Source organism: Octopus sinensis, linkage group LG14 (genome assembly GCF_006345805.1).
Source record: "Octopus sinensis linkage group LG14, ASM634580v1, whole genome shotgun sequence".
Taxonomy (NCBI): domain Eukaryota; kingdom Metazoa; phylum Mollusca; class Cephalopoda; order Octopoda; family Octopodidae; genus Octopus; species Octopus sinensis.
The window spans coordinates 37,940,064-37,965,603 of NC_043010.1; the positions used below are offsets into that span (position 1 = coordinate 37,940,064).

The 25,540-nt window shown below is 39.4% G+C and overlaps 1 protein-coding gene and 1 pseudogene across 2 annotated transcripts in view; both read left to right on the plus strand.

Moving 5' to 3' along the window:
* The window catches only part of LOC115219184 (alpha-1,3-mannosyl-glycoprotein 2-beta-N-acetylglucosaminyltransferase-like), a 238,712-nt gene that overhangs the window by 106,604 nt on the left and 106,568 nt on the right, over positions 1-25,540 (plus strand). Inside the window, exon 1 of one of the 2 annotated variants that reach the window (XM_036508888.1) lies at positions 18,212-18,328. The exons of the other annotated variant lie outside the window; for it this stretch is intronic. The gene's annotated coding sequence lies outside the window, so the exon portion shown is untranslated. Of the gene's footprint in view, positions 1-18,211; positions 18,329-25,540 lie in introns of those variants that run through there. 2 annotated transcript variants of the gene reach the window in all.
* LOC115219564 lies at positions 23,034-23,137 on the plus strand (annotated as a pseudogene).

A 25,540-nucleotide genomic window follows, 5' to 3' on the forward strand; every position in this document is an offset into this window, starting at 1 on the left:
GTCATCATCATCATCATCATCATCATTGTCCTTCACTGTCATCATCATCATCATCATCAATGTTGTCGTTGTTGCTGTTGAAGAGTTCAATATTACACTTCTTTCTGATTGCTTTTAATCCTGTTAAATAAAATTCGAAAGAAAACAGTCGCCTTCTTAACAAAAGTTCGAACAATAAAAAAGCAAAAAAAAACCAAAAAAACAAAGAAAAGAAAATTAGAACCATAACAAGAACACTTTAAAAAAACAGCAACAGAAACAAGAATAACAGCAGCAACAACAACTGGAACAAAAATAGTTACAATAGTATCAACATCATCATCATCATCAACAGCAGCAGTATTAGCCACAGGAACAACAGCAACAAATTCAATCTGATTTGTTCCTATATCATGATCATCATCATCATCATCATCCACCCCTCCCTGACTTCTCCCTTCTAATTTCTCCCACCCTTCCCACCTCTGCTGTTCCATTGTAGAATTCATATCCTGTCTCAATGTGAAATGGAAGTGCGGGTGTGGAGAGGGGGGAGTTGAGATTAATGGGGAAGAGAAGAAGAGCATGTATGTTTTTCTGTTTATATATATATATATACACACACACACATCTAATGCATGTATATATATATATATATACATGTGTGTGTGATGTGTGGGTTTGTGTAAAATGTGTCTTCGTTCTTTTCCTTTTAATTTTAGGTTCATACTGATTAGCATGCGTATGTAATTATGTGTGTATAAATAAATACGCACACATCCACACACAAGCATGTGCGTACAAAAGCTTGCACTAACACACACACGCACAAATGTGTGGGTGTATATATATATATATATATATATATATATATATATATATACACACAAATGCTTGTGCACATATATGACATGCATACACTAACAACATGCAAACATGTATTTGTGTGAGTGTGTGTATACATGTACATACATGTGCATGCATGTGTGTATACATGTACATACATGAATGTGTTTATGTGCACATGAGATCTGCTAATGCATGAAATTACATACATGCACACATGCCTACCTGTATGCATGTATGCACATACAGGTGAACATACATACACATGCATAAGAACACGTTCATATACAGATATAAACTCACTCACTCTCGTACGCACACACATACACACACACACAATCATGCATAACATCCTTACTTTCACCTCTTGCCCTATATTTCTCTGTATCTGATTGTTTGTGACAAAAAAGTAGAGATAATCACATGTGTGCACACACACACACACACACACTGACATACGTGCATGCACACGCACACACAGCACAGAGACAAACAACATGCACATGAGCACAGAGACACACAGACAAATGCACACACAATAACAACGAAAGAAGCTGATAATGTTGGATGATAATGTTGGAAGGGGTTTAGTAGATCTCCGTTCTTGACCACAGCTTAATTGTGCTAACCCCACTGAAGGAAGGGGAAATTAAGTTGATCCTGGAGGAATATGAAATCAGAGTGTAAAAAGCTTGACATTTTATTCAGTGCTCTAACAAGTTTGCCAGCTTACTACCCTAAATAATAATAATAATAATAATATTTTCTACTATAGGTGCAAGGCCTGAAATTTTGGGGAAGGGGTTGTTGTCGTGGCCGATGACAGTACTGCCTGATTGGCACCCATGCCAGTGGCACATGAAAAGCACCATTCAAGTGTGGTCGACGCCAGTACCACCTGACTGGCTGGTGGCATGTTAAAAGCACCATTTGAAGGTAGTTGATGCCAGTACCGGCTGACTGGTCTCATGCCAGTGGCACAAGAAAAGTACCATTCGAGCGTGGCTGTTGCCAGAGCTGCCTAACTGGCTCCTGTGCCAGTAGCACATAAAAAGCACTATTCAGGCATGGTCGATGCCAGTACCACCTGAATGGCCCTCGTGCCAGTGGCACATAAACAGCACTATTCAGGCATGGTCGATGCCAGTACCACCTGAATGGCCCTCGTGCCAGTGGCACATAAACAGCACCCACTACACTCTCGGAGTGGTTGGCATTAGGAAGGGCATCCAGCTATAGAAACTTTGCCAGATTGGATTGGAGCCTGGTACAGCCTTCTGGATTGCAAGCCCTCAGTCAAACTGTCCAACCCATGCCAGCATGGAAAATAGATGTTAAATGATGATGATGATGAGGGGACTACTCAATTATATCGACCTCAGTGCTTAAGTGGTTCTTATTTTATCAACCCATAAAAGATGAATGGCGAAGTTGACCTCGGTAGAATTTGAACTCAAAATGTAGTAGTTTGTTTTTATGTTCTGAGTTCAAATTTCGCCAAAATCAACTTTGCCTTTCATCCTTTTGGGGGTCGATGTAATCAACATACCCCGTCTCCTCAAAATCTTCTGGCTCTGTGCCAAAATTTGAAACAATAGTAATAATAATAATGATGATGATGATGATTTCAAATTTTGCCACAAGGACAGCAGTTTTGTCGGAGCGGATGAGTTGATTACATCGCCCCCTCCCCCAATGTTTAACTGGTACTTGTATTTATTGACCCCGAGAAGATGAAAAGTAAAGTTGACCTCGGCAGAATTTGAACACAGAATGTACCAATGAGCGAAATACCGCTAAGCATTTCATCAATAATAATAATAATAGTAATAATAATAATAATCTTTTCTACTAAAGGTACAAGACCTGAAATTGGGAATAACAGTAACGATAATTATAATTGGTGGTGATGGTGATGGTTGTATTGATTGATAATGTCTTTGAAAAAAATTCATGTTAAAATGCTGAAAAAAATAAATGGAACGGAAATAGATTTTAAATCTGAGTAAGATAAGTTACAAGATCAACAACAACAACAACATCATTGATAGCCACAACATGGAAAGAAATTATTGCTGCAGTGTTTTTATTAGATTTGATTAGGTTAACAGTAACAGTTAATTGAATCTTCCACATATCACTAGTGTTTGCTGTTGTTGTTTAGCCCCGAGTCAATCTTGATTGTGCAGACTTTGTGATCAGTGTTACTCCAGCCATGCCTGTCTTGAATTTGCTTCAAGCATAGCGTATCTAGGACTACATTATTTAATGTATAATTTTTTTTTTTTTATTTGAAAGGTAATATATATATGCAGGTGTGGCTGTGTGGTAAGAAGCTTGCTTCCCAACCACATGGTTCTGGGTTCAGTCCATCTCTGTGACACCTTGGGCGAGTGTCTTCTACTACAGCCTCAAGCCGATCAAAGCCTTGTGAGAGGTTTTAGTAGATGGAAGCTGAAAGAAGCCTGCCATAAATAAGAAATAGAAAACAAAAACAATAAATTGAACAATTATAAATTCAATTCAATTTAATTATTTTAAACATACAAATGACACATCTCGTAAATTATTCTTCGGATATTTAGTTTCCCTTAGGTGGTTTCTTTAATACCTAGCTGAATTGTGATATATATACATATATATGAATTTCTATAAATAAGGATAAGATTGTTAATTTAAATATCAATCTTATCAAGTGGCCAGCATGGGAATAAAAACCTTCAAAGGTAATAATTATTATTAAAATTATAATTTAGGTTATCTAAGAGGTACCACCACGCTGGAAATAGCAGCCAAAACTTGACTCTAAAACATTTAATGTGGTTTTAGAGTCAAGTTTTAGCTGCTATTAATCATCCATGAACTTTGTAGTATATTACGGTTGCGTAATAACGAAATACTGTCACCCTACACGTCATTAAAACCCATTTATACTCTTTTACTCTTTTACTTGCTTCAGTCATTTGACTGTGGCCATGCTGGAGCACCGCCTTTAGTCGAGCAGATCGACCCCAGGATTTATTCATTGTAAGCCTAGTACTTATTCTATCGGTCTCTTTTGCTGAACCACTAAGTTATGTGAACATAAGCACACCAGCATCAGTTGTCAAGCGATGTTGGGGGTCAAACACAGACACACAAACATATATATACATATATACGACAGGCTTCTTTCAGTTTCCATCTACCAAATCCACTCACAAGGCTTTGGTTGGCCCAAGGCTATAGTAGAAGACATTTGCTCAAGGTGCCACGCAGTGGGACTGAACCTAGAACCATGTGGTTGGTAAGCAAGCTACTTACCACACAGCCACTTCTGTGCCTATATGCCCATAAATTTAATGAAGTCTTAAAATTTTACTGTATTTAGATTAAACATTATGGTAAGCTTTCACAATCTGGAAGAGAACAACAGTATGTAACTGTTAGCTACAGGAGTTGACTACCTGCTGAACCTATCGTATGATCAGTCAGATGCTTCCCGGTGAGTTTATGTCCAAACAAGCCGGAGGAGGTTTTGTATTGCAAAAACGCAACCAGGGGTATATATGGGTTAATATTTATGTACCTGTAAGGCGGCAAGCTGGCAGAATCATTAGCTCGCTGGGCAAAATGCTTAGTGGTATTTCATGTCTTTACATTCTGAGTTCAAACTCCACTGAGGTTGACTTTGCCTTTCATCCTTTCGGAGTTGATAAATTAAGTACCAGTTGTGTACTGGAGTAGATCGAATTGACTGGCGCCCTCCCACCAAAATTTTGGGCCTTGTGGCTAGAGTAGATAAGACTGATGAGAGTAAATATTGTAATGTATTTGATCCATTTCCCCTCGTGTTTCGGCTTTCTCTGAATTGTAGGACTTTTACTTCTTCTGGCCCCTCCCCACCTTCACATTCTTTTACTGCTATAATAACATCTGGGGTGGGTGGATAGGCAGGGTAGGTGCGTTGGATAGAATCTGTTGTGATGTTCATTCTGACTCTGTACTCTGAGTTCAGATCATGATAGGTTTGACTCTTTCTCTTCTTCCTCTTTTTCTTTCTCCTCCTTAAATTGGCTGTAGATTGACCTGGAAAAAGATGCGCTCCATCAAGTTGAGAAAATGCAGAAGACCTCCTTGGCAAATAGAGACACATACTTGCCTGCACATAAATACACCTATGTGTATGAAACATTCTTGTTTACACGTATTTGTAAACAAATATTCATATGCATATGTGCATACACACATGCACACATATATATGAAACATACTTGTATCTGCACACACGTGTGCACGCATATATATATATATATATATATATAGATATATATATTATATATTATATATATATATATATATATATATATCATGGAGTATATTTGCCACTTAAATGTGGCTAACCCTTAAGGGTTGATGCTACTGTAGTTTGTAGCCCCAGGAAGTCATCTCCTCCAGCTGGCTATTGACACACTACCTGTGCCCTATCAGTATTCGCAAAAGGAAGTCATCATTCCCATCTCCAACCTGACGCAATACACACGGACCCGAGTTTCTGAGTATTGACCCGTCATCAGCGTGTGACAACCACCAATTGGCAGTGGGAAGTGATTCTCAATGCAAAAATATATATACTTTTTTCCAGATAGTGTATCAAAATCCAGCTGGAGGAGATGTCTTCCTGGGGCTACAAGCTACAGTAGCATCGCGCCCTTTGGGATTAGCCACATTTAGGTGGCAAATATACTTCATGATGTCATGCGGCTACTGTTTATATCTCACTCAGAGATTTATTATTGCTTTTGTTCTCACCCCCACCACCAATACCAGTATACCCTGTTCTCACCATCTACACCGGATACGCCCTACTCCCTCCTCCTCCCCCCTTCACTGTGAAAAGACAAGCTGCTAGCGACATAGCTCATCAACTGCCCACCGGTCTTTGCTTCCTCCTGACACTGCCTCAATCCGACCATCCCCTTTTAGTACCCTCCCGCCTCGTAATATCCTACGTTTTTTTATTTCTTACGAACCTACACCAATCCTTCCTGTCATCGTTCCTCCTTACCCCAACCTTCCCCTCTGGTTGCTCCCCTATACTACCCGCCTCAACTGGACCCCCTCCCCAACTCAACTTTAGAATATCTGTATTTCTTTCCTCTACCTAATTACGTTACTCAGTGACGATAACGAATGTCCACTGCTAACACCAGCTCCTGCCCACGGCGTAGTCAGGTTAGAAGAGAGATCAAAAGAAAAATACCACGAAAACTATCACCACACAACAGCCCTCCTCTTCTCAGGCGCCGAATCCCCCGTCCCCCCCACATCTCCTTCCAAGTTTTCAGAGTTGGCACTATCAATGTTGGTACATTGACAGGCAAGTCTAGTGAGATTGTAGAGATGCTAGAGAGAGACAGGTTGATGTATGCTGCATACAAGAGGTAAGATGGAGAGATGCTTCGGCTAGGGTCCTCACGGGTAAGGCACTTAGGTACAAACTCTACTGGCAAGGTAACGCGGAAGGTGTAGGTGGTGTAGGCATTCTCCTCGCGGAGGAATGGGTGGATAAGGTCATAGAGGTTGTCAGGGTTTGTGATAGAGTGCTTAAGCTCAGGTTGGTCCTACAGGGTGGCACAGCTATGATTATCTCAGCCTATGCCCCACAAGCGGGACTACCAAATGTTCAGAAGGACAACTTTTATGATACCCTTCTGCAGGCTACTTCAAAGACTAGTAACAAGGACCTCATCTTTGTAGGTGGAGATTTTAATGGGCATGTTGGGCGGGAATCGGGTATCTTCACTGGGGTACATGGTGGCTATGGTATTGGCACCAGAAATGATGAGGGAACTAGACTGCTGGAATTCTGTGATGCATGTAACCTTTCAATTTGCAACACTAACTTCAAGAAGCCAGTCTGCCACCTTATAACTTATCAGTCAGGAGACTCCGCTAGCCAAATAGACTTCATCCTCACCAGACAACGGGATGCAGGGTTGCTCTTGAATACAAAGACCCTCCCGGGTGAAGAATGTATCCCTCAGCATAGACTAATCATCAGTGACTTTAAGCTTGAGGCCAGAAGGACTCCAAGAAACAAACCAATCCAGAAAAGAAGGATTTGGAGGCTAAAGAACCCTTCGCATGGTCAGAAATTTAGGGACATACTCATCAAGAATTTGATGAGAGGGAGGAGGAGCTTCAGACGTCAGACATAGAAGGTAGCTGGGAATTCCTACGGGACAGCTTGTTGAGTGCCACAGACCAAGTCTGTGGATGGTGCAAAGTCCCTTCCAGACCTAGAATTACGTGGTGGTGGAATAGTGCAGTAGATAAAGCCATCTGTGAAAAGAGACGGGCCTGAAAGCCTGGAAGGATGGGGGCAGCAGGGAACTGTACCAGATAGCCAAAAGGGAGGCTGGGCGGCAGGTCTACATTGCCAAGATGTAGGCAGAAGAGAGAAGAAGAAGCAATGCCAATGCTCCAGCGTCGCGAGGATCAAAGAGCCGAAGTATTTCGGATTGCCAGACAGTGTGTCAGAGAAAATAGCGATGTTATAGGAGAGAAATGTGTCCGCATGTGATGGGGCACTTGCTTTTACTACTAGTGAAAAGAAAGAGGCTTGGAGAAGCCATTATGAAAGACTGCTGAATGAGGAGAATGAATGGGAGGAGGAGAGCCTGCCAAATGTTGACCCAGTAGAGGGACCAGCTACCCGAATAGACAGCTCCCTTGTAGATAAGGCAATTAAGGATATGAAACCAGGCAAAGCCCCTGGCCTATCAGGAATCACTGCTGAGATGCTTAAAACAGCTGGCTATGTGGGTTATGCCATAGTCACCCGCATTGTAAACCAGGTAGTTCACAATGGAGTCATACCCAATGACTGGTGCAGCAGCACCATAGTAAACTGCTACAAGGGTAAGGGTGATGCTCTAGATAGAAATAACTACAGAGGCATCAAACTGTTGGACCAGGTGATGAAGGTCTCAGAGAAGGTCATAACCAATCTCATTAGGGAGAGAATTTGTTTAGATGAAATGCAGTTCGGTTTTGTACCAGGTAGAAGCACCACTGATGCTATATTCCTGGTCCGACAACTGCAGGAGAAGTACCTAGCTAAAGATAAACCCCTCTACATAGCTTTTGTAGACTTGGAGAAAGCCTTTGACAGGGTTCCCCGTTCCCTTATCTGGTGGTCGATGCGGAAACTGGAGATTGAAGAATGGCTAATAAGGGCTGTTCAGGCTCTATACAGAGAGGCTGTCAGCAAGGTTAGGATTGGCAACGAATATAGTGAAGAATTCCGGGTAGAAGTAGGTGTGCACCAGGGCTCAGCCCTCAGTCCCCTTTTATTCATCATAGTCCTTCAGGCAATAACAGAGGAATTCAAAACGGGATGCCCCTGGAGCTCCTCTATGCCGATGACCTAGCTCTCATAGCAGAATCACTACCGGAACTAGAAGAGAAATTTCGGGTGTGGAAGCAGGGTTGGAATCAAAGGCCTTAGAATAAATGTAGCAAAGACCAAAGTATTAGTAAGCAACAAGAGGTACTCAGCACACATCCCCTCGGGTAGGTGGCCCTGCTCAACCTGTAGGAAAGGTACAGGTAGAAACTCCATAAGATGCACCCAATGTAAGTTATGGACACATAAGAGGTGCAGCAACATTAAAGGGAAATTAACAGATAAGATAGTTTTCATGTGCGGCAGATGCACAGGGACAATAGACACAACAGACACTCAGAAAACAGATTCCATCACACTCCAGGGAGAGAAACTAGAAGTAGTTGATAGTTTCCGCTACCTGGGTGACCAAGTTAGTAGCGGAGGTGGATGCACAGAGAGTATCACCACTAGAATACGAATAGCCTGGGCAAAGTTCAGAAAGCTCCTACCCCTACTGGCAACAAAAGGTCTCTCCCTCAGAGCAAAAGGTAGATTGTATGATGCATGTGTGCGAACTGCCATGCTTCATGGTAATGAAACATGGGCTGTGACTGCAGAAGACATGCGTAGACTTGAAAGAAATGAAGCTAGCATGATCCGCTGGAGGTGTAGTGTCAGTGTGCACGCAAAACAGAGTGTAAGTATCCTGAGAGAAATGCTGGATATAAGAAGCATCAGATGTGGTGTGCAAGAGCGACGCTTGCGATGTATGGTCATGTACTGCGGATGGATGAAGAGAGATGTGTGAAGAAGTGCCACTCCCACAGTTGAAGGTATCAGGGGGAGAGGTAGACCCAGGAAGACATGGGATGAAGTGGTCAAGCATGACCTCAGAACATTGGGCTCACTGAGGCAATGGCGAAGGACCGAGATCTCTGGAGATATGCTGTGACTACAAAGACCCGGGCTGCTTTCTGCAGCAATTCCACATACCCCCTACCCATTCTAAGTACCCCGGATCCCCAAAGTACCCTGGATCCCCAAAGTACCCCGATCCCCAAAGTACCCCGGACCTCGTTGCCCCCCGTGCCGCTGACACGTTAAAATGCTCGAACCGATCGTGACGATGCCGGACCCTCCGGCCCTGTGCAGGTGGCACGTAAAAAGCACCCAATCCACTCACGGAGTGGTTGGCGTTAGGAGGGCATCCAGCCGTAGAAACTCTGCCAGATTCAGACTGGAGCCTGGAGCGGCCCCTGGCTTCCCAGACCCGGTCGAACCGTCCAACCCGTGCTAGCGCGGAAAGCGGACGTTAAACGATGATGATGATGATGATGATGATGATGATATATATATAATTTTGAAGATTTATCAAAAACAGAGCAAATGAAAAATTTAGCAAAAACATAACAAACGGAATATCCGTAGCTAATTCCTTGTCAGTCAGAGTCCAAAAGATCCCTACAATTTTGCGCCTTTTTATTTTTGATATTGTTCACTCTCAGTGGTGCCATTGGCAAAAAGCCACTGGGAATAGCTAGCTAACGAACGTACAGGACAATCACGAAAGCAAACATGACAAAATAAAATAGCTATAATAATTGTGCATACATGCATAATACATACATAATATATATATATATATCTATATATATATATATATATCTTGTTTACTAGGGAAAGTGCTTTATTCATGTTGTAGAGTTTATGTTTATTAGGAATCAGTTAATGATTCCCTTTGTTGCTACTCAAAGTTTCATGTCATATGCACTCAGCCAATATTATAAAATGCACACACATGAACATTCTCTGTCTACATGGATACAGTCGTACATGGACTTCAAACAATAATGATGGTGATGTGTAAATATTTGTGCATGTGCACACACACACACACACACACACAAGTGCATGCATGAGGCAGCGAGGGCGATAACATGTTTGTGGTTATTTGCATTTATTTGTGTTATAGTTGTTGTTCTTGTAGACCCATCTTATCATCATCATCATCGATTAACGTCTGTTTTCCATGCTGGCATGGGTTGGACAGTTTGACTGAGGTCTGGAGTTTCTACAGCTAGATGCCCTTCCTAACACCAACCACTCTGAGAGTGTAGTGGGTGCTTTTTACGTGCCACCGACACAGGGGCCAGTAAGGTGGTGGGCCTGGCAATGATCACATTCGGATGGTGCTTTTTACATGCCATTATACATTTTTTAAAAAAAGGGTCAAAGCTCACTTGGAAGCTATAGGCTGATAAGACCAGTTTCCCAGATTCTGTGGCATATGTACCCCGACTGGACGGGATGGTGGTCTGTCATGGGATTACTCATTTTTGCCAGCTGAGTGGACTGGAGCCATGTGAAATGAAGTGTTTTGCTCAAGAACACATCACATTGCCCTGTCCAAGAACTGAAACTACAGTCTTATTATCCTAAGTACAACACCCTTAACCGCTAAGCTGTGCATCTCCACCATATTATCCATTGGCAATAAGGAAATAAAGGCAGATGAAGTAAAAAAAAATATAATAAAATAAAGGAAAACAAAATAATGACAAAGATGAGGATAAGGATGTAGTGGTAATAGAATTAGCAGTAGTAGTAGTAGTAGTAGTAGCTATCATATTATGATGAAATCTACTCCCTGAAACCTTTCAGAATTTCCCAGCAAACCAATTTATCATTCTACTTTCAAACTATTTATATTCACTAATTGCTTGCACAGACCATCATAACTTTCCCTCAGATCTGACTGTTTACTTTGATATTTATGACTTTACCTTGATGGGTGCATTTTGGGTGAGGTTTTTTATTTTTGTTTTTGTGGTAACTGTTTTCCTATTAACCTGTGTGTGTGTGTGTGTGTGTGTGTGTGCTATAGGTAGGTGTTTGCTTGTGGTAAGGTTTTGTGTGTGTGTGTGTCTGTGTTGTAATTGTAACTAATCCTATCATTAGGATATAACCAGGCATATCTATACATGTCTTGTGTACCTGCTTGCATGTATGTTGTGTGTGTATATATGTGTGTGTGGATATATGTATGCATATATATGTGGATATATATGTATGTGTAGATATATGTATACATATATTTGGGTGTATCATCATTGTCGTCATCATCATCACCATTTAACGTCCATTTTCCATGCTGGCATGGGTTGATGTCTGTAGATGTATGTTTGTGTATATATATATTAGATAAGTATATATGAAAGTGTAAATGCATATGTATATAAGTATATTGATATTTGTTAGTATATGCATGCATGTGTGTGTATACATGTTTTTATACACACACACATACACACCCACATTCATATACTCACTAATATAAATAGTGTACTTATGTCTGTATATACTTATGTATGTTTGCAGGCATAAATGTATAAATCTATGTAAATAAATATCAGAATGCACAATGTTTCTTCCTCTCCCTCTTTCTCTCTCTCCCTTTTTCTTCTCCCCCCCCCCTCTCTCTCTCTCTTACCATCTACTCACAATTTTTCCAACTGCAGAAAATATTCCAGAACTTCTCGATATTGTCTTGAATCATCAAAAATTCTTTCTTTTCCCCTTTATTTATGCATTTACCTTTTTTCCTTTTGTTGTTTGTTCTGCTTGTCCCCACTCCCTACTGAGATGATCTTAACTATTATCAAAACATGATAGATTAATTAAAGCGAGATTGCTACCCCACTTCTACTCGGTTACAAAACAAAACAAAACAAAGACAACAAAAAACAAAACAAAACAGCAAAAAAACTAGGTCAGCAGGGTGGGGGTGGGGGAGAAATCCACCTGGTTTACAAAAGTAATAGTAAGCACTTGTAATAATGTTCTATTATCTGTTTTACGTTTTTAATTTCATTTTGTAAATTTGCTTTGCTCTTCATTTTGGTATTATATTTTTAATTTTTACAGTTGATATCTTGTCAGCAACTGTAGTGACTATGTATACAACCCCCCCCCCACACACACACACACACGCACACTCATTTATCTTATTTATTTAAGCACTGTCATATCTTGTTCTTCTATCTACATATCTACCTATCCAACTATCTAATTCTAACCCTACCTCTTTTTCTCGTATCTGTTATGTTCAGAAGCACAAAGCATGGCTGTGTGGTAAGAAGCTTGCTTCCCAACCACATGGTTTTGGGGTTGAGTCTCATAGCATGGCACTTTGACCAAGTGCCTTCTACTGTATCCATGAGTATGGATTTGGTAGACACAAGCTGAAAGAAGCCTGTCGTGGCTGTGTGGTAAGAAGCTTGCTTCCCAACCACATGGTTTTGGGGTTCAGTCTCATAGCATGGCACTTTGACCAAGTGCCTTCTACTGTATCCATGAGTGTGGATTTGGTAGACACAAGCTGAAAGAAGCCTGTCGTGGCTGTGTGGTAAGAAGCTTGCTTCCCAACCACATGGTTTTGGGGTTCAGTCTCATAGCATGGCACTTTGACCAAGTGCCTTCTACTGTATCCATGAGTGTGGATTTGGTAGACACAAGCTGAAAGAAGCCTGTCATGGCTGTGCAGTAAGAAGCTTGCTTCCCAACAACATGGTTCCGGGTTCAGGCCCACTGCATGGCACCTTGGGCAAGTATCTTCTACTAAAGCCTTGGGCTGACCGAAGCCTTGTGAGTGGATCTGGTAGACGGAAATTGAAAGAAGCTAGTCGTATATATGTATATGTTTGTGTGTCTGTGTTTGTTCTCTCAACATCGCTTGACAACTGATGCTGGTGTGTTTACATCTCCTTAACTTAGCGGTTCAGCAAAAGAGACTGATAGGATAAGTACTGGGCTTACAAAGAATAGAACCTGGGGTCGATTTGTTCAACTAAAAGCGGTGCTCCAGCATTGCTGCAGTCTTATAACTGAAACAAGTAAAAGAATAAAAGAATATATTTATATTCTATTTTGTGAAGGTCTTTTTTTTTTGCCAAATAAACACACACACTATATATATACATACATAAATATATACATATACATATACATACATAATATATACATATACATACATATATATATATTATATATATATATATATAATATATATATATATATATATATATATTTCTTCACTCGTTTATTACTGTTCTTATTTTATTATTTTAACTCATGTTCATTGTCCAGAAATCTTTCGTCATCACACATCTGTGACCTCTTCAGCGACACTTTTCGTTTTTGTGTGTGTGTTCTCGCTCCACTTTCTGTTTTTGTGTGACAAAAGATTTCTGTACATGAGTTAAAATGATTAAATAAGAACGGTAATAAACAAGTGAAGAAAAATAAATGATGACCGTCCCAAAATACAAAAATCTGTTTCAACACACGATTTCACATCAGGAATCTTGCAACATAAATTGATAAATGTATATATATATATATGGGCGTGTGTGTTTGTCCCTCACCACTGCTTGATAACTGGTGTTGGTTTGTTTACATCCCTGTAACTTAGCAGCCAGGCAAAAGAGACTGAATGGAATAGTACCAGACTTCCCTCCCTACCCTCACTTCATCATTCAAGTTTCACTTGACTAAGACGATGATGATGACTTAACCAAATAGGAATGTGTTTTGTAGGGTTTTTTTTTTAATTTTTAATTTTTATTCTTTTGTTATTTGGTCTCTGAAATATACTGAGTTCAAATCTTCCAAAGTCAACCTTGTCTTTCATCCTTTTTCACTGCTGGTGGTGGTGGTGAAGAACTAAAGTACTAATAAAGTATTGGGGGTGATTTAGTTAATTGGCTAAGCTTCCAATTCAAAAGTTTCAGGCTTGAGCTTATGTTAGAATCATCATCATCACTATTATTTTGAGGGCAATGGATGATAGATTTGACTTTGTCTTTCACCTGTCAAGAGTCAGAGTCTAGATGAAATAAGTATGAGTCTTGCATACTAGAGTCCTAGAGTCAATAGGCTCCACTCCTGCTCCCTTCCTCCACCCTAAATGTTGTAACATTGTGCTTGTGTTATCAAAAAAACCTTTGTATGTTTGATAATAAGAACACTTTAAAATGGAGCAGTGTGGTGTGGGGGGATGTAACTAGCACCCTCCCACCCACCCCGAAACTAAAACACACCACCACTATACCATCATTCCTCAGCAGTTTCACCGCCAACGCCACTCGCCTACCCATTCCACCACCACATCCCATCCCATTCCACCGTCACCACCAGTACACCTCCACCATCACCACCATTACATTTCCTCACACCATTTCACTACCACCACCATTTCACTACCACTGCCATTCTGTCACTGCCCACTACCCTCCCCCTCCAAGATAAAAAACTCACCCCCTCCACCATTCTATCCCCCTATCGCTATTATTCCACCAACAATATCTTCCTCATATCACCACCTGTCTAAAAACACTTATGTGTGAAAGGGTATAAACCTACTTACTGTTTATGACTGTTTTATTCTTCTCCTGAAGTCTGTTTCTGTTGGGCCACCTCTCCATTCAATAAAAAAGGAGCAATCAAACAAGCTATTTGTTTACAATGTGAAAACATAGAGGCTTTGAGAAGAAATGAATTACTTTAAAAGCCAAGTCTCAAAGTGGATACAAGTATATATGAGAGGTGCTGAAAAGTTCCTGGCTTTGGGTAAAAAAAAATACAGGAAGATTAGTTTTATTCAATATATTCCTCCCTCAGATATTCACACTTATTACAGTGGTCCTTCATTTTTCCTAAGCCCTGTAGAAAAACTCGGAAGGTTGGAACTCCAGCCAGGCCTTTCCTTAAAACCAGAAACTTTTCAGCACCCCCTTGTGTGTGTGCGTGTGTGTGTCAGCTGAAATTGCGAGGATGATCCGGTTCTTGACTGAAGATTAGAGGCTTCGAGTGACCCGTCTGTTTTTTGTGTCGTCTATTTGAATGTTTTGCGTTCTTGTCCTATTTTGTATTTTTATATATATTTTTTATACATATATATATATATATATATATATATAAACACACACACTGGGTGCTGAGAAGTTCCTGGCTTTGGGTGAAAGAAAATACAGGAGGGTCAGTTAACTATTCCTCCTCTCAGATTCACACAGTTATTACAGCGGCCCTTCAGTTTTTCTAAGTCTTGTAGAAAGAACTCAGAAGGCTGGGTCTCCAACCAGGCTTTCACAATACCCTTAAAGCCTGGAACTTTTCAGTACCCACTCGAATAATAACATATTATAAATTCCATCCAAGAATTTAAAAAGTACCTTTGGATGTTAAAAAAAAAAAAGTTGGTCACTTGTGGGCTTTTGGCTACATAAGTTGTTGGTTCATGCTCTGTAAGTAGCCTTCAATTTTTCTTTTTTATGTTTATATCCATCTAAAGGTTTCTCAACTCAATATGTTACTTGCTGTTATTATTTATAGCCATATCCACTTTGAAACTCTCTCTTAAAATGATTTATTAAGCCAAACTATTTATTAGGCAGGTTATAATTTATATTGATTGCTTTTAAATCTGCTTGTGTGATGCGGTGACAGGCCTCCTCCCTTCTTCTCTCAAATGCATTGTGGAGTATTTAAATGACGTTAGCCAACAGGTGTAAAGGGCAGGGCAATGCTAAAGGCTTTTACAGGTCTCTGCCCCCACTTAGGCAGTTAGGACTTCATCAATCTCCATTTTTAATATAGCTATAATGAACATAAAGTGAAACATTAAGAAAATGCAAACAAAATTGTGAAGGAGGAAGAAATTGGCTGGGCTATCTGTTATATGTTCCTAGTTTTCACAGCAGAGTAAACTCAAACGTACCCAAGGCCAGAAACAGGGTAGTGTTTTAAAAGTGGGTGGTATGTTAGAATGATCCTCACTTAGGTTATCTCCCTTTCTTTTACGTTTCAAGTTTAAAATGCTCCTATTGGGAATCTGTGAACCAATGAGAGAGCCTTTATATAGTTCACTCAATGTGGCAAAATTACCTCATATCAAACCTTTAACCCTTTCACATTTAAACAGGCCAAATGTGGCCCAAATATTATGTTCAAACTAACCAGATCCAGCCTCTTATACCTACCCTACTATATCATTCTAAAAACAATCATGTCATTGACCTTTGAAAGATACGAGATAATGTGTGATTAACCCTTTAGCATTGAGATAAGTCTGTCAAATGTAATGCTTATTTATTCACATTGTTTTGAATTAAAGTCTTTATCTTTAAAATGTGAGACACATCATCATTTAACAGCCATTTTCCATGTTGGTGCATGGTTCAGTGGTTAGAGCAATGGGCTTACAATCATGAGATAGTGAGTTTGATTCCCAGACTGGATTGTGTGTTCTGTTCTTGAGCAAGACACTTTATTTCACGTTGCTCCAGTTCATTCAGCTGTAGAAATGAGTTGCGATGTCACTGGTGCCAAGCTGTATCGGCCCCTTTGCTTTTCCCTTGGATAACATCGGTGGCATGGAGAGGAGAGGCTGGTATGTATGGGTGATTGCTGGTCTTTCATAAACAACCTTGCCCAGACTTGTGCCCTAAATGGGAACTTTCTAGGTGCAATCTCATGACTCAAGGGGGTCTTTACTCTTTTTTTCCATGTTAGGATGGGTTGGATGTTTTGACAGGAGCCGGCAAGGCTGAGGGCTGTACCAGCCTCCATTGTCTGTTTTGGCCTTCACTGTTTGAATAAAAGACTGGATGATTATAACTGAAAAACCTTTAGTCATAAATCTGTTCAGTCATTGTGGACCTGGTACTAAACATAACTTTGTTTCTTATGTCTGAGGTCATACCAATAAGTACCAATAATACAGTGCTTTTGGCTCAACTGTGTTCCACATCTACTGGCTCTGGCTCTGAGTACAAATGTCTTGTTTTCATAAGTTTTGAATTGAAATCTTCCACCAAACTTTAGTCACAATTTATGTACCTATCACTAGCTTAATGAAAACTAAATTATTCTACTAAATTCTTTGATATATTTAAAGTAATTGAAAGAAACACAGAGCATCTCAAAATAAATACGGTAACGAAAGGGTTAATGTGAGACATTCTTGGAATGGCAGACGAACAGTAAGGGGATGAACTCATTTGCTTTGTAATGATTGCTTTTGTATTTTGACCCCTTAACTGTGAAACAACTATTGAAAAGGTTGCAAGACACAATGAAAATTTTAGAAAGAATGAATAAGTAAACGAGTGGAAATCGAACCAGTGGGTGTGTTAAATAATAAGGCACTAAAAGAGAATGACCCTCCCCAGACACAATAGATATCATGGTTATTCAGTGATGATCTTAAATGCTGGTGCTCAATCACTTTCAACAGTGAAGGTTCCAGTTGATCTGATCAATGGATCAGCCTACTCATGGAATTAACATGTAAATGGCTGAGTATTCTACAGACACACATACCCTTAATGTAGTTCTCACAGAGATTCAGCATGATGCAGAATGTGATAAGGCTGGCCCGTTTTGAATTACAGGTACACTTTCGCCAGCTGAATAGACTGGAGTAATGCAGAACAAAGCATTTTGGTCAAGGAGACAACACATGAGCTGGCAGAAACGTTAGCACGCTGGGCGAAATGCTTATTAGTATTTCATCTGCCTCTACATTCTGAGTTCAAATTCCGCCAAGGTCGACTTTGCCTTTCATCCTTTCGGGGTCAATTAAATAAGTACCAGTTACGCAGTGGGGTCGATGTAATCGACTTGATCCGTTTGTCTGTCCTTTTTGTCCCCTCTGTGCTTCGCTCCTTGTGGGCAATAAAGAAATAAGAAAACAACATGCCACCTGATGTTAAATACCTACCCAAAAACAGAACTGGTATTTTCTGTAAGTGCTCTCCCCTGAAATTACTGGCCTTGTGCCAAAATTTGAAATGAATATTAAAGAAAAAAAAAATGCTACTACTATGACAACAATGACAACTTGTATTGTTATAACTTTTAATTGTTGCAGTTTAAAAATGAATTAAAGACAACAATTTCTTAACGCTCACATTTTCACATGAAATATTGATTTATCTTTGTTTTCTTTTTTTCTTTTACAGGTAAGGAAGAGTCTATTATTTTTATTGATTATAACCACGGGTTTGGTGTGACTAATTTATTTTGACGACGTGGAGGTTTTCATTCTTACTGCTCAGCTAAACAGCATAAGAAGTAGGTATTTTGATTTGCTTTATCTTTCGACGTTTCTGTACTTTGGAATGTGTGTATATTTACATGTACACACGCTCACATATACATACATACATACCTGTAAATTTGGATTTATTCCCTAATATTTATTATTATAATATATATATATATATATATATATATACACACATATATACACATATGTTTGTGTATGTGTATGAAGCCATTGTTGTGTCTATGTACAATAAAGCCTTTTCTTTTTCAAATGATCTAATTTGAGAACTACCATCAAAATTTTGTGTTAAATTATGTTCCCATCACCAGGTTCATAATGACAAAAGCCACTTTACTGAATTCTTCATTATTTTCGAAATTTGAAGCAAAAGGTTTAATCTTCAACTTAAAAACACACACACACACACACTCACACAATATTTTTGCTGCAGTCCTTTCATATCCATTAATCAGATGACAATCCTTCTTCAGAACAACATGAAATGTGGTTTCAACAAGATAATGCCAACTGCATTCTGCTAACAGTATGAGGAATCAAATAAATGAAACACTTACGTATCTCAGCAGCTTGAGATGAGGATGAACCAACTAGTTTTGTCTTACATTATATAGTCCTCTGCAGGCAGCGGGTTGGCAGAAACGTTAGCATGCCGGACAAAACGCTTAGTGGTTTTGCCAGGCGAAATGCTTAGCGCACCGGGCAAAATGCTTAGCGGTATTTCGTTTGCCGTTGCGTTGTGAGTTCAAATTCTGCCAAGGTTGACTTTACCTTTCATCCTTTCGAGGTCGATAAATTAAGTACCAGTTACACACCGGGGTCGATGTAATCGACTTAATACCTATGTCTGTCCTTGTTTGTCCCCTCTATGTTTAACCCCTTGTGGGTAATAAAGAAATAGGTATTTCATCTGTCTTTGTGTTCTGAGTACAAATTCTGCCATGATCGACTTTGCCTTTCATCCTTTTGGGGGTCGATAAATTAAGTACCAGTTGCATACTGGGGTCACTCTAATCGATTGGTCCCCTCCCCCAAAATTTCAGGCCTTGTGCCTAGAGTAGAATAGATTATTTAGGGTGGTGAGCTGGCAGAAATGTTAGCACGCTGGGTGAAATGCTTAGCAGTATTTTGTCTGTCTTTACGTTCTGAATTCAAATTCTGCCGAGGTCAATGTTGCCTTTCATCCTTTCAGGGCCAATAAATTAAGTACCAGTCGCGTACTGGGGTCAATCTAATCGATTGGTCTCCTCCCTCAAAATTTCAGGCCTTGTGCCTAGAGTAGAAAAGAATATATAATCCTCTGGGATTAGTTATCTCCTCTTTCAATCTGCCTAAGTTACAGAAGCACTGAGCTACTTTATAGTAAATGTAAACACCATTGTGACAAATGATAAGCATATGTAATGGTCAATGAGCATGACAAGGTTGGCAGTCAGGCATTAACAATTTTTTATACTACCCATGTACGCTATGCTTATTAAGCATATGGTTGGGTGGTTAAGATGTTCGCTTTGTAACCACATGGTTCTGAGTTCAGTCTCACTGCATGGCACCTTGGGCAAGTATCTTTGTGAAATGAGTTGTCCCACCCATGCTAGCATGCAAGGCAGATGATAATGACGATGACAACGACCATCATCATCGTTTAACATCTGCTTGTCATGCTGGGTTGACCAATGTGAATGAATTTAGTTGGCAGAGACTGTGGAAGCCCATATTGTGTGTGCATGCGTGCATGCATGTATGTGTGTGTACATGCATGTGTGTATGTGCATGCATGTGTGTGTGTGTTTGGACATGTGTGTGCTTGTGTGTATGTGTGTTCCTCCTCTCAAAATTTTTTTCCTCTTTCCAGTGAAGGACCATGCTCTAAACATCGTTTCCACTCCTATTTTTCTATCTAAAACTTTCAGAGTGTCAGTCTAATATTCACTGTGTACATCTAATTGACTTTTATTGTTTTTTTTCCTGTGAAGTGGTTGGCATTTGGAAAGGCACCCAACTGTAAAGATCATGCCAAAAACTGACCTCACCTGTGCTGGTGCCATGTAAAAAGCACTCAGTTCACACTACTAGGTGGTCTTCTACCTGGCTCCTGTCAAGCTGTCTAACCCATGCCAGCATTGAAGGCAGGCGTTAAACAATGATGGTGATATGTGTGTGTGTATATATGTATATTCACATACATATATATGCACTGTGTGTGTTTACTATAGATGTGTTTATATCCCTGTAACTTAGTGGTTCAGAATAAAGAGATTGATAAAATAAGTACTGGAGGTAGTTTGTTCAACTAAACCCTTTAAAGTGGTGCCCCAGCATAGCCACAGTTCAGTGACTGAAGTAAGTAAAAGAATAAGGAATACCATATGTTAAGGTTTCCCTGTGAATGTTGTTTTTATGCTGTTGAATTTTATCTGTTATCATGTTATGTTGTCATGTTGCTCTCATCTGCTCTTCTAGCTGATTACAAGTATGTTAACTACTCGTAAGGTTTTTGTTTTTTCCACATATATTTACAAGATATCAATTCTTGGGTGTCTATTTCCTATTTCCTACATCAGAGATGAATTTCTGTTCCAGTTACTCTCTGTAACTTTTATGCAATAAAACTCTATTGGTAAAAGGCTTTTTAAGATAAACCTTACCCTCCATTCAGGGGTTTTACAAGGCTCAGTGAATTAGTGTTAGTTCCTCTTATTACAACAGTCATTCTGTGTTTGTAAACGCAGTGGCAAGCAAAAACTACATTTAAAAATGCATCAGTAAATTTTTTTTGTTTTTAAATCTTTTAGTTCATTAACGAAAACATCGATCAATTATATAATACCTGCATTCCTGCTCATAATCAGTGAACCCCAATTATTACTCAGAAAGCTGGTTCAGGTGACACGGGAATATCAGTCTAATTATTTTCTGCGAGTCCAATCTCTCTTCTAATTAAATCGTAGGCGCAGGCATGGCTGCACAGTAAGAAGTTTGTTTCCCAGCCGCTTGGTTTTGGGTTCAGTCCCACAGCATGGCACCTTGGGCAAGTGTCATCTACCATAGGCCCAGGCTGACCACAGCCTTGTGAGTGAATTTGGTAGACAGAAACTTAAAGAAGCTCATCACATGTATGTATGTGTGTGTGTTTGCTCCTACCACTTCTTGGCAACTGGTGTTGGTTTGTTTAGCTTAGGCCTGGCCAACTCAAATTATATTGTGGGCCACTTTAATCAGAGAAAGATTTTTGAGGATCACTTGTATACTGACAGAATTGAAAGCATTTTATTTTCTCATGCTATTATTACAATAATGAATGATTGTTGATTCAATATGAGATATTATCATTGCAAAAACAGTAGTATCTTTCTTTTTTACTTTACGTTACAATCTTTAATTTTTGATAAAAATTTTAGAAATGTTTGTTTAAATAAACCCATTTCAAAAAAGTATCAAGCAGGCTGCAAGATAAAAGTCTGCAGCTTGCAGGCCTCAGGTTGGCTAACCCTGGTTTAGCTGTTTGGCAAAAGAGACTGAGGGAATAAATATCTGACTGAAGCAAAAAATTAAGTACTGGGTGTGGGGTGGGCAATTTGTTCAACCAAACCCCATCAAGGCAGAGCCCCAGCATGGTCACAGTTCAATGACTGAAACAAGTAAAAGATAAAAGTTTATAAATTGGACATTGATAAATAATATCACCAAGATTCTAATCTCACCACTTGAGATATTAACTGCCATTGTACTTGAAAATCAGAAGAAATAGCCAGAAAAATTCACTCGATATAAAGCAAAAAAATAGGTGCACATGGTGAGAACAGGAAGTTCTTTCTAAAATGATGTTGAACTTTGTTTTGTTGCACCAAAGTGTGTTTGGGTGCTTAATTCCTGTTGTACAATATTAATCAGTAAACACTGTTTTGAATTGGAGCTACTTGCAGTACAAGACTTCTCCGAATTTAGGGTGGCGGGGTGGTGGATTTGCAGAATCATTTAGAGTGTCGAGAAAAATGCCTCACAGATTTTCTTCCTGTTTTTTATATCATTTGCTGTAGTTCAATTTTGCCTTTCATCCCTCTTGGCGATTGGGGTATGGAGGGGTCATTAAATTAAATGTTAGTCAAATACTTGGGTTGATGTAATTGTTTAATCTACTCCTTACTCAAAATTGCTAACCTTATGTCTAAATTAATGTCAATTTAAATTAGATGCAATTATTAATTATAACGATGAATTAAAAGCAATTATTAATCCTTTCTTCAATAGGTACAAGGCCTGAAATTTGGGGGAGGGGGTCTTGTCAATCACATCAACCCTGGTATTTCTCTGGTACTTATTTCATCGACCCCAAAAGGATGAAAGGCAAAACTAACGCCAGCTGAATTTGAACTCAGAGTGTAGTGACGGGCAGAATACCACTAAGCATTCTGTCCAGCGTGCTAACAATTCTGCCAGCACGCCACCTCAGAAGCAGTTATTAATAAGAATGGCAATTTAGTAGTTAAAGCATTGGACAAAATCTCTTGCAGTTTTTAGCTACTGCCCATTAAGTTCTGAGTTCAAATCCTGTTCAAGTCAACTTTGCCTTTTATATAGTCAATTACTGGGGTTGATTTGGCTATGTCCTTCACCCTAAATTTGTGGTTTTGTGCTAAAGCTAGAAAAATTATTATTATTATTATTATTATTATTATTTTATTATTATTATTATTATATTATTATTATTTTGTGTTGCAAAAAAGAAGAGATGTCCTTGACAAGGACAGAAGAGATCAATTGATCTTTCTAACACATATGGGCATTGCTCTCTACTTTAGAGCAACCTATTTTTTAATAGGCATAAGAGTGGCTGTGTGGTAAGTAGCTTGCTTACCAACCACATAGTTCTGGGTTCAGTCCCATTGCGTGGCACCTTGGGCAAGTGTCTTCTACTATAGCCTCAGGCCAACCAAAGCCTTGTCAGTGTATTTAGTAGACGGAAACTGAAAGAAGCCCATCGTATATATGTATGTTTATATATATATGTGTGTGTGTGTGTATATGTTTGCATGTCTGTGTTTGTCCCCCCAACATCACTTGACAACCGATGCTGATGTGTTTAGGTCCCCGTAACTTAGCAGTTCGGCAAAAGAGACTGATAGAATAAGTACTAGGCTTCCAAAGAATAAGTCCTGGGGTCAGTTTGCTTGACTAAAAGTTGTGCTCCAGCATGGCCGCAGTCAAATGACTGAAACAAGTAAAAGAGTATTATTATTATTATTGAGTGAGAGAGCAGTTCATGCCATCAAAGTGACACTGGGGTAAAATATACAAAGCCTAATATACCCATCATGACTACCCGTCTGATAAGGGTACACCAGGCACATGCATCACAACCATATGTGCTCGACATGGTGATCTCATATCAAGATAAACAGCACATGACCTTGCAGGTGGGGCCCAGTTTATTATTATTATTTGTGTTTGTCATAAGTTGACATGTGTTGTTTTATTCTGATGGAATTGGATATTTATGCCATGTTTACCTGAAAGAAGATCTTTCTTCCTAGGGATACATCTATGAAGCATGGAACCTTACAAATACCCTAATTTGTAAGGGGGTGGGGGTGAGGGCAAAAGAATTTTTTTTTTTTTGTAAACATATTTAATTTCGTTTTTGTATGTTTCCAACTCTTTTCAATATTGCTGCACATACTGGAGCAGTAGAGGACACCCTTCCCACAAATTTGAATGGAAACGCATTCTGTAAAGAATGTGCAAATGAATAAAAATAGAAAACAAATCAAATTATGCTGTGGTGTTAACAATGAGCAGATTTTGAACATGAATCAACCAGCCAAGGCAACATCTGCTTGGCAGAATTTTGTAACCAAGTAAGGTAGATGTTTGCCAGAGTTTTTTTTTTATTTTATTATTTTTTTTTTTATTCAAAACCAAGACTAATGAAAGGTTAACTATCTAAGCATTGCCAAAAGCAGAATTGAAAAACCACAATTACAAGTAGGCTTGGTCAGTGTGTGGGGTGATATTTCCGTGTGTCAGTTGAAGGAAGAGTTTAAGAACTCTGTGCCTAGTTTTCTTTAAAACAGAATGGATTGAAGAGGCAGGCTGAGCTGGTATTTCACATGTTGGTACTAGATCTGAAATACATGGGTTGATGTAGTGTAAGGGTTGTTGTCAAAGATATTGACAATCATGGTGAGTCTTGGCTCATTGTCACCTTTGGGACACTGTACTGTTATATGGTGAGCCCCAAGGCAGTTAGGAATGACACAGTTGGATAGCATCTCAATGGATAAACAATCTCTAATGATTCCCCCAAAGATTACAAAGCCACTGGAACAGTGCTCATTGAGGGCACAAAAAGAAAGACTTTCAATCTAGTACATTATTCACTTTTGACGGATGTTTGTCTTCATCTTGTTTGTTGTTAACACAACGTTTCAGCTGATATACCCTTCAGCCTTCATCAAGTGTCTTGGGGAAATTTCAAACCTGGGTTCTCATTCCTAAGGTATTTTTCTATGTTGTTATTATTATTATTCATGTCTCTGTCTGGCATTGAATTCGGAATCTTGGGGTTAGTAGCCCATACTCTTAACCACTACGCCATATGCCCGTGGCATTGCAAAGCAGAAAGCCTGCATGCAATGTGTACAGCAGTAAAGGCATTTGACAAGTTTGTGCTGAAGAATTTGCTTATAGGAAACGGGAAAGCTGCAGTTCTTGCAGGAACAACAGGGGGCTTCAGAGGCTTGTTTCAAATACATCAACAGTTTCACGACCTGTTGTAATTTTGAGGTTAACCAAAAGATTTGCATCTTCCTCACTCAGTTGCCAAAACCAAAGACAAAAGAATAGTTGGTTAAAGACTCCCCTTCTCAGTTGTGCCACCTGCTCTTACCTCTAAGCTGTGCATGTACATAGATTCTTCAACCAGCTGATGAATGAAAATGGAGTAATTAACAAGTATATCTATTATTCAGCATCTTTTGTTTTACTTATTAGACTGTGGCCATACTGGGGCACCGGCTTATAGAATTTTTTTTATAGAAGTTTTTTTTAAAAACCTGGTATTTATTGTATTGGCCTCTTTTGCCAAATCACTAAGATATGGGGACATAAACACACCAACACCAGTTGTCAAGTGGTGGAGGGGGACAAACACAGATACACACACACACATGCATGTATTTGTGTGTGTGTGTGTGTGTGTGTGTATCATTGCTATCATG